Source organism: Dermacentor albipictus, unplaced genomic scaffold, assembly GCF_038994185.2.
Source record: "Dermacentor albipictus isolate Rhodes 1998 colony unplaced genomic scaffold, USDA_Dalb.pri_finalv2 scaffold_11, whole genome shotgun sequence".
Classification (NCBI taxonomy): domain Eukaryota; kingdom Metazoa; phylum Arthropoda; class Arachnida; order Ixodida; family Ixodidae; genus Dermacentor; species Dermacentor albipictus.
Window position 1 is genome coordinate 3,426,189 of NW_027225565.1, and position 15,020 is coordinate 3,441,208.

Sequence of the window (15,020 nt, forward strand, 5' to 3'; positions counted from 1 at the left end):
TTGCGGCTTACTTCCGTTGCCTAGCGACAGGCGAACCGGCGAATGACGAGCCAGATGTTTGCGTCATTCGTCAGACACCGCCGAAGCGAGAGAGACCGGCCGCGCATCTGAGCGTTGGACTGTTCGGGCACCCGTCTGCCTGTTTTTATATTTTGGGATTATATAGCCTGGTTTGGTGGCCTCCCGGCGAATTATTGCGTTCATTCGGAACTTCGACATGGCAGCACTGCACTATTGGACTACGGCAAGGTGAGAAACTTTGTTCGACAGTCTACGCACCTCAAGCAATTAGGCTTACCCTTACAAAAAAAATTGTTGAAAGGTTATTGAGATATCATTGTTCAACGTCAACAAATGACCTTGAAAGATCATTGGGGAATTGTTGAAACAGCATTGAGGAAATTGTTGACAAGTGTTGATAATTGGCCCGCGACATTCTGTCGAAACATCATTGTGGCCTCTCAATTTGAAAGATCGTAGGCATATCGTTGAAACTATGGTGTATTTCAATGTTGAAAGCCCATTGAAGCATTGTTGAAGATGTGTTGCCTGTCGATATTGAAAGCTAATTGACGTATTGTTGAAATGTGTCGTTTGTCAATGTTGAAAGCCCATTGAAGCATTGTTGAAGCTCAAACTTGAAAGCCCATTGACGTATTGTTGAAATGTGTTGTTTGTCAATGTTGAAAGCCCATTGAAGCAATGTTGACGATGTGTTGTCTCAAAATTGAAAGCCCATTGATGTGTTGTTGAAATGTGTTCATTAATATTGAAAGCCCATGGAAGAATTGTTGCAGATCTGTTGAACATCAACACAAATTATGTTGAAAGCCCTTTATGCCCCACTGGGTATTTAGCAGTTTAAACCTGCACTTTCCTTAAAATACTGCTGAGCTATGTTGCCTATAATTACCTTTGATGTCACGTTGGTATGTTTGCTGTGAGAGGGCAGGGATAAAATTTAAATACAGGCGTTTTGTATCGCAGACCTCTGCCACCCTGGGCTCCAAAGCATGCTCCCAGATCGCCTGTAATAAACCATATTGTAAAACTGCTAGCAGTACTGTTATGCCACTTTTTTCAATTGTCAGAGTGGATGGACCTCCACAATATTAAGAGTGCTGAACTGATGCAGACAAAAGCATTTTTCTAGGTGAACTGTTTATTTGTAAACAAACATCTGTGTAAATGTACAAACATTTGTAGTTTGAGCACATCAGAAACTTCTTAAAAACTATTGCACAGTACAAACTTCCTGCAGCTTGACACCATAACAAAACAGAATACTGAAGATGTAGTCTGTGTGGCCCTCAAGTAAAACACATTTCTCAAAAGAAATAAATTTTTAAAAATAAATACCTAAATTAAATGTAGAAGCAGACTGACATGACTGTTAATAAGAGCACTCAAAAAAGGCACTTGCTTTCTCTATTTGGGAGCCAGTGGTACTATTACCATGGCACGATTTGCTTGAGCCCACAGCACTCAACTGAGACCTGATATGCAGGGTGGTTATCTTTAAGTTTCATGGAATTTATTAAACACGGACTGTTGCAGCTAACATAATTCTAGATACAGAGTGCCAAACATTATTTGCATGAGAAATCAAGACACCATAGTCAGCTGATTAAGAAAAACTCAGTTCCTAATAAAGCTTTTCAAATTGTAGACGGTAATTTTACAAGGTGTATGCACTGAGAACGAACTTCCAGAATGACACCAGTAACGAGACACATGCCATCAAACTGGCTGTAGAAATGCACTGCTGTAGCACTTACTTTTTTTTAACAGAACGCACTGTTATGCATTGAAGCACAAAAGTAACCGGAATGCCCATGTATTTCTCACATTTATGGAAAAATTTCGCAACTGGTGTCATCCTGGAAATTAATTTCAAGTGAATATGTCTTTCAAAATCACTGGCTACAATTTGCAAACTGAAATATGTGCCGTGATGTGATAAGTGAATTAATAAATTTATGATAATCAGTTTAATGTTTCCATTTCTTGTGCTAGTAATGTCCACCTCTGAATAATCCAGCTCAAGAAAAAAAATTATGCTACCTGGCACAGACAACTTAAAGATCTGTAAAACTGAAAAAGGATCACTGTACAATCCTTATTTGTTGCTTGAATGGTATGTGGCAATTTCGGTAAACGTTACATACTTCTGAAAATGGCAATCACAATAAGTGATGCTGATGGGAGCAATTTATTATGCTGCATTGCTGTTACATGATCCAGTTGTGTTTTCCGCCATGATAACGTTCCTGCGCAGGTCATTTCATATCAAGCGACTTATTCATATTAACTACTTCAGATTTTTATATGGAAAAAAAAACAGCTATTAGTGATGTGCTGGAATCAAAGTTACTCCTTGTGAGAGTTCCATTACAATTTTATTCACTGCCACAAAAAAATAACGAAAGAATTCAGAAAAAGATATGGTTTCATGCAAACATGAAAGGCACATCATGCCATTACCAGAGATCTTTCGTTGCATTTTAAATTTAAGCCGACTTATACCTATTAATTTTACTCATGTATTTTAGAAAGCAATAAGTTATTTTTACAAAGTTATGTCAAATGCAGTTTTTATTGAACTCTGACAATGGCACAGATGCACTTGCAGGTGTGCGATTCCATGCCGAATCGACCAGCGTTTTTTTGACAGCACACATATAGCTGAAACATTACTATATGTTTACTAGAGTTCAAAACTCGTTACCCACTTTTATTTATTTTTGCCAGATATTTTGTAGCACTTTGGTGACAGTTTAGTTTTCCTGCTCAGCTGAGCTAGAGGACATCAATCAACATTCTTCTTCAAATGCACATTGTATTGATCGAGGCCTTCAAATGGTGTGCGTGGAAATACGGTGAAGTGATGCAACTGCCAAAATAGCCAATTTTTTAAATATTTGAATACTTCAATTGCTTTCGGCACCGGCAAAAATGAGTCAAATTGCAATCCGTTAGTTTTTTTTTTTCGTAACGAAGATTCACAGGACAGAAATTAAATACAGAATGGTAGCCCAGGTGACATAGTATAGCAAAAAAATGTGAAGCTTTGAAGGTTCAGCTAATCGCCTGTAAAAAAAAACAAATTTTAATCTTTTGCAAGAAGCTTCATGTTGAAGGAAAAAACAGCTTTCATGGTTGGCCAACAAGTATGTGATACATTATTGGATAGCTCTACATGTCTGCTATGCATGTGTGAAGTTAAAAAAGGCATTATTTTTAAATGCGAGAAATTCTTTTTTGAAATTTTGTCAGCACCGACTTTTCTCGGATGTGCGCACTGCTTGCCGGCTGGGAATGCAGACCACAAAGCTGGCTTCGTCTCCACACAGATGACAGAGAAGCGGTGTTAGTGTCTGCATTTTATTGCCAAGGGACACATGCTCTAACGCAACGAGGCTTGTGTTTGGTGTGGGCCAGGTAAACCATACAGCCATTGCACATAAAATATCAATACGAGGTCTGTTAGAAAAGTATCCGACCTTTGGCTGAAGAAAAAAAAAACTGGGATAACTGGAGCGTTGGAAACCTAATCACTCTCAAAGTAGTCTCCTTGGGACTCCAGCCACTTCTCCCAGCGGTGCTGCCATTGTTAGAAGCATTCCGAGAAGGCCTCTTTCCGAATGGAGTTTAGCTCAGCTGTCGTACGCAGCCATAATGTCTTCTCTTGTCTGAAATTGTGCTTCTTTCAATGGCCTCTTGATTTTGGGAAATAGCCAGAAGCCGCAGGCGGCCATATAAGGAGAGTAAGGAGCCTGTCGAACTACAGGAGTCTGGTTTTTCGCCAAAAGAGTCTGAATCAAGTGCGAGAAAAGCATTGTCGTGATGGATGCGCCAATTTCCTGTTGACAACTTTGGTATCTTGCGCCACACAGCATCACATAGGCCATGGAGGACATCCCTGTAGTAGTCTTTAGTGATTGTTCGACCCTGTGGTGCGTACCCGTGGTGTACCACACTGCGGGAGTCAAAGAAAGCAGTCAGCAACACTTTAACGTTGATGCGCACTTAGCGGTCTTTGGTTGGTGACGTGGAATGCTTCCACTGTAATGACTGGGATTTGGTTTCCCGGTCATAAACATACATCCAAGACTTGTCACCAGTGATTATGGTGTTCGTGAAGTTGAGGTCACTGTTTGTGGAATCCAGCATGTCTGTGAGACTTCAACACGAAGTTGCTTTTGCTCCACCATGAGCAGCTTGGGAACGAATTTCGGGGCAAATCTCTTCATGGCCAAATCTTCGGTGATAATGGAATGTGGATAAAATGTGCTGATGCCCACCTCTTCCACAATTTCTTGGATAGTCACACGACGGTCCCGCATCACCACAGGGTTCACTTAGGCAATGACCTGGTCATTTCGGCATATTGATGGCCGACTGGAGCGTGGCTCGCTCTCCACCGATGCGTGGTCATCTTTAAACTGGTTGTACCACTCCTTAATCTGTGTGCTGCTCATAGCGCAGTCACCGAAAGCAGTCTGAATCTTCCGAATGGTTTCCACGTGGCTGTCGCCCAGTTTCTGGCAAAATTTGACGCAGTAGCACTGCTCCAGTCGCTCCGCCATTTTCCTTGCAATAAAAAAACGACGAGAGCACTGTGTACTACCTCATTCAAATGCTGCGTCCCAGCAATTCACGCTATTGGCAGGCGGGAAAAAATTCGTGCATGCGCGAAAAGGTTCAAGGGTGGCTGATGAAAACGCGCTTGTTTCATATTCATCAGGTGTCTGCAAAAAAAAGTCAAATACTTTTCTAACAGACCTCGTACGTATTAATATGCGAGGGAATCCTGCAGTGTTAAAAGATATCTTTCATGCAGTTTACAAAAAGAAATATCGGCTATTATGTAGACAGTAAATCCAGGAAGAGCGCTGATATTGTTCATACAAAGCATTTTAAAGGGCATGTCGCACTGCAATGCAACACAGAGGGAGCAGGACACTTCGTGCCCTGCTCCCTGGAGCCCAATGATGATGCAAGTAGAAAACACCTTCATAATTAAGACTGAAAACCTACATAAGTGTGAACAAATTCTTGTGGTGTTGTTTGCTACCACTGTTTCAGAGCCAGAACATGTTCACCTATAAAAGTCATATTTGCCTTGTTCAGTCTGATGTGGTCAGACACCACTGGCGACCACTTTTTGCATTCATGTTAAAAAAATACAAGTTGAGACTGCAGCTGCAGCGCTTGACGTCACCTGCCTTCGCAATGATAAAAAAGGCAGTCAGTTTGTTGAGTAGTTTTTGTGGCTAATTATATTAACAATCTTTCCTTGCTAGCTGACATGGCTTCATATATTTATGCTATATTTATGCTGTATGTGTGATCCACAAATGAACATTAGAGAAAATAATTTATTGCACTTAAAGAATACCTTTTTGTTACTTGTCACATGCATAGCAGACATGTAGGGCTGTGTAACGATGGGCGACATACTTTTGTGCCAACCTCCAAAGCTAATTTTTTACCTTCAACACGAAGCTTCTTGCAAAAAATTGGAATTTTCAGTTTTTTTAGCTGATCAACTGAACCTACAAGGCTTGAAATATTTTGCAGCTATCCCAAGTCAACCAGTCTGATTTTATATTTATTTTGTGCCTTCTGTATTTCCCTACATTAAAAGAAAATTCAAACTTTTGCAAATTTTGGCAGTCACACCACTTGTCTCTTGACATGAACATCATCTGAATATCTGGATCATACAATTTCCCTTTCAAAAGAAACGTGTATCAGTGCCTTCTAGCTTAGCTGGGCAAGAACAATAAATTTTTGCCAAAATTCAAAAAAACTTTTGCGAAGGAAAATAAATGGGGAGCAAGAGTTCGGAGTTTCAACTATATCTGTGATGGTCAAAAAAACGTTGGTTGGGTGCCCTGGAATGACTCAAGTGTATGTATGAAAGCAAATTTTCTCAAAAATTTTCTTATTGTACCTACTCAAAATCAAGCAAACTTGAAATGCTTTGCCATAGTGGAACAGTTCTTGACAAAATTGGGTGGTTTGGCATGAAATGACTTAAGATACTTAAAAAATATATTAATAAGGAAACACTATCCTTACTGGAACCATATCAAAAACTAACATAAAAATGTAGTGAACTGTAACAAAGCACAGCACTTGTATTCTGGATTAAGCAATCCAATGTGGGCTTCTCAGGAGACTTGCATAATTAGCATAAATAAAATTAACATAATAATGTCAAGGCATAGAAAGGCACAACATTTGTATGCTCATTTGAGAAATCCAAATTGGGCCCTTCAGGAGACTAACATAAAACATAAAAATGTCGAGAGTTACAAAAGCACAACACTTGTGTTTTGGTTTGAGCTGTCCAACTTGGGCTCTTGAGAGGCTATTGGTCCCATGCGAGAAGCGAGGCCAGAATTCTTTACATAGGGCATGTTGGTACCAGGAAACTTGTGACACGTGAAGCCTGCAACAACAAGAAGCCAGAACAAGTTTTAAAAAGCAACTTCTACATGCAAAAGAATGGCATGCAATATGCCCTTGTTATAATGAAATTGATTTATGTATTTGTGTAGCTTAATTCCAACTTTCCACGGGTACAGCTTTGCAGCATGACCATTTAAATTGATTCTGTGTGGCACGGGACTCCACTAAGTGTCAAATGCAGGAAAGGGCAAAGAGGAACAAAACACTGTAGCAAAATAACTTTACGAATATCCTCAATGTCGAAGATGTGAACTTTGCTTGCTGAGAAACAAAATGGTGAAAAAAATTCATGTTGTTCATAAATAAACCTGAACTGACAATTAAATTATTTCTTGTAACTTTCATAATTAAAATATGCAGCATTTAACTGTGCTTTTCCATGCTCCAAATACAATACTGTCATGTCACTACAATTGAGTGTAGCTTCATTTGAAGTTAGGTTTCCTGAGTTCACATGCAATCGGAATGTACTTCTCGCCTTACAATGACTTAGGACTTTCTACATTAAAGAAGACACTGCTTACAGCAAAGTATGTTTTCTGCCTCAACGATTGAATTACTGTTATAATGAGGATTCCATGTAGTTGTGCACCAAGCTGCTTAGCATGAAACATGCAGAATGTGACAGATACGAAGAAATGCTGTCTTTTAAGAGCCATATGCCATAGGACTGACTTCTTTAACCCTTTTAGGGTTTACTGCCGTACATCTGTGGCTGTGACGGAACGTTCTGAAAAAATTTGCCGTTTCAGAACAAAGTGTTGCCTAGCATCCCACTGGAGGTGCTGCAACCTTCTGAGGCTTCTAGAAAATATTCTTAAAGTGCTGTCGCTCCATGGGTTTCTCCAAAACTGATTTTCACTTAGCTCCTTGGTGTCTGTCATTGCAGTAATTTGGGAGTGTTGCCACAAGTTTTTGTAAGTTTCATTACACAAAAAAATTATGCTGCTTTATCCTGCATAAAAAAATAAAACATCTAAAACTGCAAATACTGAAATGGTATTGCCACTTCATCGTTATTTAAAAATATTATTTACCACTTCGTTTTCTCGGAACGTCACTCTGAAGAACTTAAATCTGCAATAAAAATATTAAGAGTGCACGAAAAGTGATTTTTGAGGCTGAACCGAATAATGCTAGAAGCAAATCAAATAATGGATAGCTTCTGAATAATGAACAGCTGATATCACAATTAATGTAAGATGAGGCTCACAACCTAGTATTATTAATGTTTGCAAGTTTCTGTCATTGTTATGTTATGAAGAGCTGTTTATTAAAAGCACTAATGGAGCAGCAAAAGGTTTCTTCACATGCACAGGACTCTTCAGTAAGCATAAATGATTGCTGTACAGCCTCTAAAGTACAGCTACTTAACTAATGTAGCCTGGTCTGCTATTCTTACAAGTTCTACGTTTTATGTCTATACTATGTTATTGGACGTGAAAATTTACCGTACTTTGGCTCAAATTTCATGTTGGTGTTTCGAAATATTAGAATACTTACATTTACAAATAGTGACCATTCAAAGACTAAATTGAATAGGACACTATTCAATTCGAAAGTTTTGAGCATTTGCAAACCACAAAAAATATTAACTCCTAAATTAGAGAGGCATATTTCTCCCCAAAATGTGACCCTCAACGGGCTAAACAAGAGCAACAGAAAAGCCCATTCATCTTTTTGATTATTTTAAGCCCGTAATCTACTTGGCAATGGTTCATAATAACCCTGTTAACAGGTAGGTGAAGTAAGGAAGCAGGAATCAATTCTAACAATTTCAGAATGGGAGTAGTGGACATGTCCGATGGACTGTAAGAAGCTTTATACATTGGGCCCCAAGAGCCTATTTTCAATTTATTGAAGTATATGGGGAAAAGCCACAAATATTTTTTTCATATCTTAGAATACAAAGTGATAAAGTGTGCGTTAATAAATACGAGTCATAGGTTAAGTGCTTAGAATGAGTAAGCGCCCACTAAACGTAGTACTGTTGACAGCAATGCTTGCAACTCTGTCCATGTTGTTTCTTTGATTGAAACAACCAAAAGAAAATTGCCACACCACTCAGGTTCCCTCTGCTAAAAGGCTGCTGTCTGGCATCACATGGACCTCCTTCAATATAGGAGCAACCTTAATTCGATGTGGTCTGTTAAAATTGGTGAATCTACTGTTTCACATCTCAGAACCTGGAGAGCTGTTTTGATTTCTGCAATTTGGTGAACGTGCTCCTGCTCGAGCTGAGCAGTAACCACACTTGAGCATAGCTTCTCCGCAATTCGTGTATTAGAATAACACTTTCAGGCTAATTAAACATGTCCTCCATGCCAATAGATTTGGAGCGTGCTTCACAGACAACTATTCCTTGCAATGAAAGCCATGTAGCACTGCTAATGCGCCAATGCAGCTCATGTTATGTGGTGGAGCCACTAAAAACTTTCAGCTGTGAAGGCAGCTTTCAAATTTTAGAAGCATTTGTGTATGGCGGCATTACGCACTTATGATCATATGAACAGTCATTCCAAATAGTAGGCTATCGTAGCACACAACTGCACACACGGGCTACTTGAAAGTCGTTTGTTATGCCAATGGCAAGTTCATAATTTTAGAAAAAAATGTGAATGTAAAAATGCAACCAGAAAGGATATATGGTACTTGCCTATAACAGCACTGACCCTGGTGGGGTCAAGAGCCCTTTTTGCCCCTTGGTGTTATTTCCAAAGGCCAAATGGCCCATGAGCTCCTCCTCTGTGAACACATGGTGAAGCAAGGCCCTTGCAAACTTTCCTGGTCCACCATGGCAGGCCATGGTAAGCTGTGCCAGGATAACCTTCTCAATGTGCACTCCTTCAACCTATGTGAACCTGCACGTTTAAGTAAATGTTAGCAAAACAGTTTTAAGCCTTTCAAGCACATTCACACAACATCCCTACTGCAAATAAATTAAAAAAGTACCTGTTGCAAATCTAGAATGCTAAACAGGACTTCTTACAAGCTTCTTATGCTGTCCGGATGCCACGTTTCAGAAGAACAATCCAGCACAAACAAGAATAATAAACCAAAGTATCCAAACATCTAGTACTTGAAAAAGGGGAGTACCAGCGAAACACAAATGACACGCACACAAGGAAACGGCATTAGACACGGACTCCCTGTCTAACGCCTCTTCCGTGTGTGCGCGTCCTTTGTTTTGCTGGTACCCCCCTTTTTCAAGTTCATCATGCACCAACTGGCCCAAGAGCTTGAGCTAATGCACATCTAGTACTATTTATTGTGATTACCATTCTTAGGATACTTCATATTTTCAGGTCTCTATTTTCCCATCCATTTGTGTCAATAGGTAGCCCATGGTCTAATGGGGAGATTGGGCTGCTATGTTGAGGGAAGAGTTCAAAATCAACCGTCAGAACAGCTTGGGTGACTGGTTATGCGACCCTGGGCATATGCCACTTTTCAATGAATCTCTTTCCCGCTATCTTGGGCAACTGCTGCTGCTTGTGTTGGCAAGCAGCATTAGGAGCTCGAAGAGGGACATGATTGTCGATCATTACTAAGATTACCCCTACACATCATGTTCACTTGCTGTGCTCCAGATGTAATGTGTGAGGATTCCACTCCACTGTATGAAATGTACATAAGTTGCAAGGACAGTATGTGCCAACCACCACCTCAATTAAATTAATCGACTCGCAAAGCACAGGCTGCACAAGATCACGGAGTGAACTCAGAAGTTTGTGGACAGTCAGTTGATGTCCATGTCAGGGACTTTTAGGGAGACTCGGTCATTTCCTCGATGTGCATCATCGTGCCGTCACACATTGTATTACAATTCTGTCTGTCTTGTTGTACCACCGTTCTAATAGTCATCACGTATCACCACAATTCAATATATAAATAGACACTTATATCTACTGTTTATTTAATCTTTATGGAGAATACTTTGAGCATGAGTTTTTGCAGAGATCATGAATTCTACAGCTTAAAGGAGCACTAAAGAAATATAAATTAATTAAATTCTGGCATTTTAAGTGCCAAAATGACAATCTGATGTTTAGGCACGCCATAGTGGGGAACTCTGGACTAATTTTTACTAAATTAGGCTGCAAGGTACCTGGGCAGTTTTGTATTTACCCTCCATCAAAATGCGGTTGTTTGATCCTGTGACCTCGTGCTTAGCGGAGCTGTGCTAACACCCCTAAGCAACTACGGCATGAAAGCACTATAGAGAAAAATTATTTTAGATGTATCTGTACATGACCTTCCTACAATTCAAGAGATTCACTCATACCGTGACAAGAGGCCGAGTAAACTGTAAAAGCAGCAAGAGGAAAGATTGGTGGCAGTGCTGCCTTGAAGTTACCACACCCGCTTGCTGTGACGTCATGGATTTAGATGACGTCTGTTCAGGTGTAGCAATTTTTTTTACAAATAAAGATGTTCTTCATCATATTCCAAAAACCCAAATAAAAAGCGTCAGGAACATTTACAGAACCAATACAACCAAAGTATGAAAAAATACTTGGAATCCATGATGTGACAATGAGGTGTCAGCACGAAGATTTTGGGGCGATACTAAGAAAATTAAACTTTGAGCTTTATTTTCTCTAATAATCAAGCAACTACCAAGAAATTTACAGAAGTAGTTATTTAAGACGATGCTTTATTTAAAATTCATTTAGGGTGTCATTAGTGTCCCCTTAATACAAAACAAGGAATGCACTTGGCTGCGTAATAGGTTAACATGCATCACTGGTTCTCATTAAAGTAGGATTATCAGTATAGCAAAGGGCATGCACTGGCTGCTCCAGAGGGGAGCCCTTCCACTTCCCCTCAACCTTCCAATTTCCAATTTATGAGCAGTGATGCAATTTCTGTACCTTAACAAGACATAATGCCAAGATAGAGCATGTGGTGACCGGCACTTCGCACCATCCAGCTCGGCATCAATCTTTTTGGAATTTGGCCCTTGAAATGCAGAAAGCCCCGATCATTGCTCGTTCTTCAGCCAACTTTCCCGAAGGGTGCTGCTGTTCTGGTTTGATACATCTAGCAGTGCACTGCTGTATGACATAGGCCATTATACCTTCGTTCTGGTAAAACTATAAAGATGTTCACTCATGTAGACCACTAATGTCCACACTAAGTTTCATATCAGGCATATACACTGAAAAAGACACATTCTGCGTTTAATATGTTCACAAGTGACACTGAATTCACTCCCAGTCCCGGTGCAGTTGTTAAGTCTTTCAGCTGAGTGCTTAAAGGCACCATGTCTCCTAATGAAGGCACTCTGCACCAATTGATCACTGGAGCAAATGCCTTGCAGTTGCATCAGCAATGTTTTTTTTTCCTGCTTCCTGCAATACATTTTCACGGCATCACTGTATTTGATCATGGTGACGCTACAGAATGGATGACCAAAGAATTCACCTTTAGCGTGCCAGCTGGGGCGTCTCCCAGCTCACTTTGAATCTGAAAAAAGATGTCAGTATTAAAACATGAAGCCACGATGCAGCAAAAGCGACAATCAAAAGAGCTACATGGACCATTAGGCTGACATAAATGGACGGATATAAATGACTAGTCATCGAGTACACGAAAGTGTGGCTGCTCTTGCCAATGGCAGTGTGAGCTTGTCAAATAATTTATTTCACATTCCTCTACTTATATTAAAAATTATTTCCACGCATCTACTTAACTGTTATGGCCACATATTAAAGGCAGCTCCTTCATATAAGGCCCCAGTGTTACATTCTTTTACTCCCCGTCTACCTGATGCTACTGAAGTTTTGCTTACACTCAAAGAAAGAATTTCACAGACCTGCTCTTTCGACAAAAAACATTATTCCAAGCTTGTGGCAAAGCGTCGTCATTTAGTTCACAATGATGCGCTCCCCTTTCAATCTGCTCACTGTGTAGTACTCGGATTCAAAGCAAAAATGGCTTTTCGACATAACTAGCTACTTCTATGGTCACAAGAAACAATGCTAATTATTGATGTTTATGTTGCCGATAACATATACATGCCGCCTCGAAACACAGTGGGACGACAAGGCAGATATGCCAGGCATTTATCTCGTTCCTTTACTGATTTTAAAACTTTGTTACATCAATCAGTTACTAAAGTGCGAAAAGCTGAAATTTCACGCTGTTACATTTCTTTTAATGTTCTATCCCAGTAAAGTAGGACCTGGAGTGCCATGAAATCTGCCTTTCCGTGAATGCAGAGCACCTACGCGAAGCCGTTTGGGCGAAGCACTCGATGGCACCGAACGGAGAAGATAAAAAAAGAAAGTTGAATGCGCGCTAACAGGTGGAAAACAAAACACACGCGGTTGGCAAGGCGTATAACTCGGTGATTTCGCAGCACTCTGTGGCATCACCCCTATTGTATGTCACGTATCGCATAGAATCGCGTGTACACACTTGAAATTTTTTATTATTGCGAGACAGCCTCCTCTGTGTTTTCCGGTCGCGCGAACGTCGGCCGCACGGCGTGACAGATAGTGGGGCGTTGAAGCACCGCGGTGTCACTCGATCCTGAAGGGAACAGCGCAACAGAATACATTTTCGCTGATCCCCCCCCCCCCCGCCTTTGTTGCTACAGCTCACTCACACGCCTTGTACTAGCGTGGCGCAAACGAAATATCTTCGATTACAGTACAGATCGGACGGTTTCAGGTCGCATTGTTATGCGCTCATTAATAAGGCTAATTCAATCGGTGCTCGAACACCGTATCAGAAATCATGGCGTACAACAGCCCTGTTTTAGCTGGCACCACATAGCTGCCTTACGTCACCACAAGCGGAGAGTAAAGTTAAACCAGGACAAAGCTCCACGTTATATATCACAAATCTAGTGCTGTACAACCAATTCTCGCAACGGAAGGATAGTGCTAGGAATGAAAACTAGAAAAGAGGCCCGCGGAAAACACGCACAGGCGCTGAACTCATTTCCGGGCTCCCGTACACCGCTTCGCAATGGACGAACAAGGGGAATTCGAAACATCAACTCACCTTTGATGACGCTGAGTCGGAGGCGATCATGGCGATCTTCGAGGCAACAAGCCCATAAAAAGCGAGCAACACGCAGGAATATTCCAAAGATGTCACAGCGAAGCACACAAAGAACGCAGAAAAGCAGGAAGCTTTCAAGCGAACGGCGTACACGAACTCGCCGGAATGCTCCAAGCATCAACACCGCAAACGCGCAATCATACATGTACACTCATACAAATACACGCTTATATTATCATAAATTGTACTATTTGATAACAAATTCTGTGATGTCATGTTATTACAGAACAATTGTGGCGCTTTGCATGTGTATGAAAGTTTTTTGCTTCACTTCTTTGATGAACTACTTTCTTTGGCGCAGTAACGCGGTGCACCGGCCGGAGCTAATGGAGTGCGCGGAAAAAGGCGCCAAATTCAAACGTCGCAAACGCCGTGCTAATTTGTGCGCGCACAGTTTTCGTCGTTTGGATTTTAAAAAAAAGTAATGCGTGCCGCAACCATGCGAACTGAACTATTGACCAGAAAAGTACAGAAACGTCGCTGTTTGTGCTTCTTATTTCGACGTCACAGCAAACTGCAGGCGGTCTGTCGTCCCATTCTTTTAAACATTTGTGTGTGTGCTTCTGCGCTGTGCGATTTGTCACCGAGAACGTATAGCAGCGCAGATTCTGCTTGGTGGCCGAGCAGATTCCCAACACATTCGCCAGCACCCCGTCTACGTCACAGAAAAGAATGTGGCCTCCATGTGAAATATGAGCACGATGACATACATATCAGCCAAGCTTTTTGTTTCGTTCTGTGCGTGCTAACGGGTAACATCTAAGCGATACGCACTCTGTAAAAACGATGTTCACTCCTTTATCCGCCGCACCCGCCGTGGTGGCATAGTGGCCTGAGGTGTTGCGCTAATAACCCGAGTGCTTGGGATCTAATGCCGGTCGGGGCGGCTGCATTTCGATGGAGGTGAAATGCAAGAACGTCCGTGTACTGTGCGTTCGGTGCAGGTTAAAGGACCCCAGATGGTGAAAATAAATATGGAGTTTCTTACTACGGTGCGGCTCATAATCAAAGCGTGGATCTGGCACGTCAAACCCCAGACTTGAATTTTGTTAACGTCCTCCGCCACCTTGACCATATTTAACATGGAGGCATGCAATGCCGTTTCCTAACACACAGCCAGGGCACTGCCCCCTTATAATGGACGCCGATGGAAATGCAGGATGCGTCCAATCATCGGTTGTTTGTCACTGCTAGTAGAGACGTTTGTCTTCTCAAACTGCATATATATATATATATATATATATATATATATATATATATGCAGGGTGTTTCTTCCTGCTAACTTTAGGCCGAGTGTAAACTCTATGCATTCTATGACGACGCGACTAAATGCATGTTGCTCCCTTTGGTATGTAGCGTGTCGCGCTATTTCTGTGTTTTGCTTAATTAGCTAATTAGTCAAGGATAATTAACCAACTTCTGAAGCAAGGAAGTTAGGAAAAAATTCCAATTAGCAAGTTGCAGAG

General features: G+C 41.0%; 1 protein-coding gene and 1 long non-coding RNA gene across 2 annotated transcripts in view; both read right to left on the reverse strand.

Annotated features, from left to right (window-relative positions):
* The window catches only part of MCU (mitochondrial calcium uniporter), a 524,593-nt gene that overhangs the window by 323,154 nt on the left and 186,419 nt on the right, over positions 1 to 15,020 (reverse strand). The gene's annotated exons all lie outside the window — the stretch shown is intronic.
* On the reverse strand, positions 1,145 to 13,664 carry LOC139051395 (uncharacterized). The gene is made up of 4 exons (XR_011509376.1): positions 13,495 to 13,664; positions 11,908 to 11,949; positions 9,137 to 9,341; positions 1,145 to 6,460 (listed from the first exon to the last, which is right to left on the reverse strand). It is a non-coding gene; the product is annotated as an uncharacterized lncRNA (long non-coding RNA).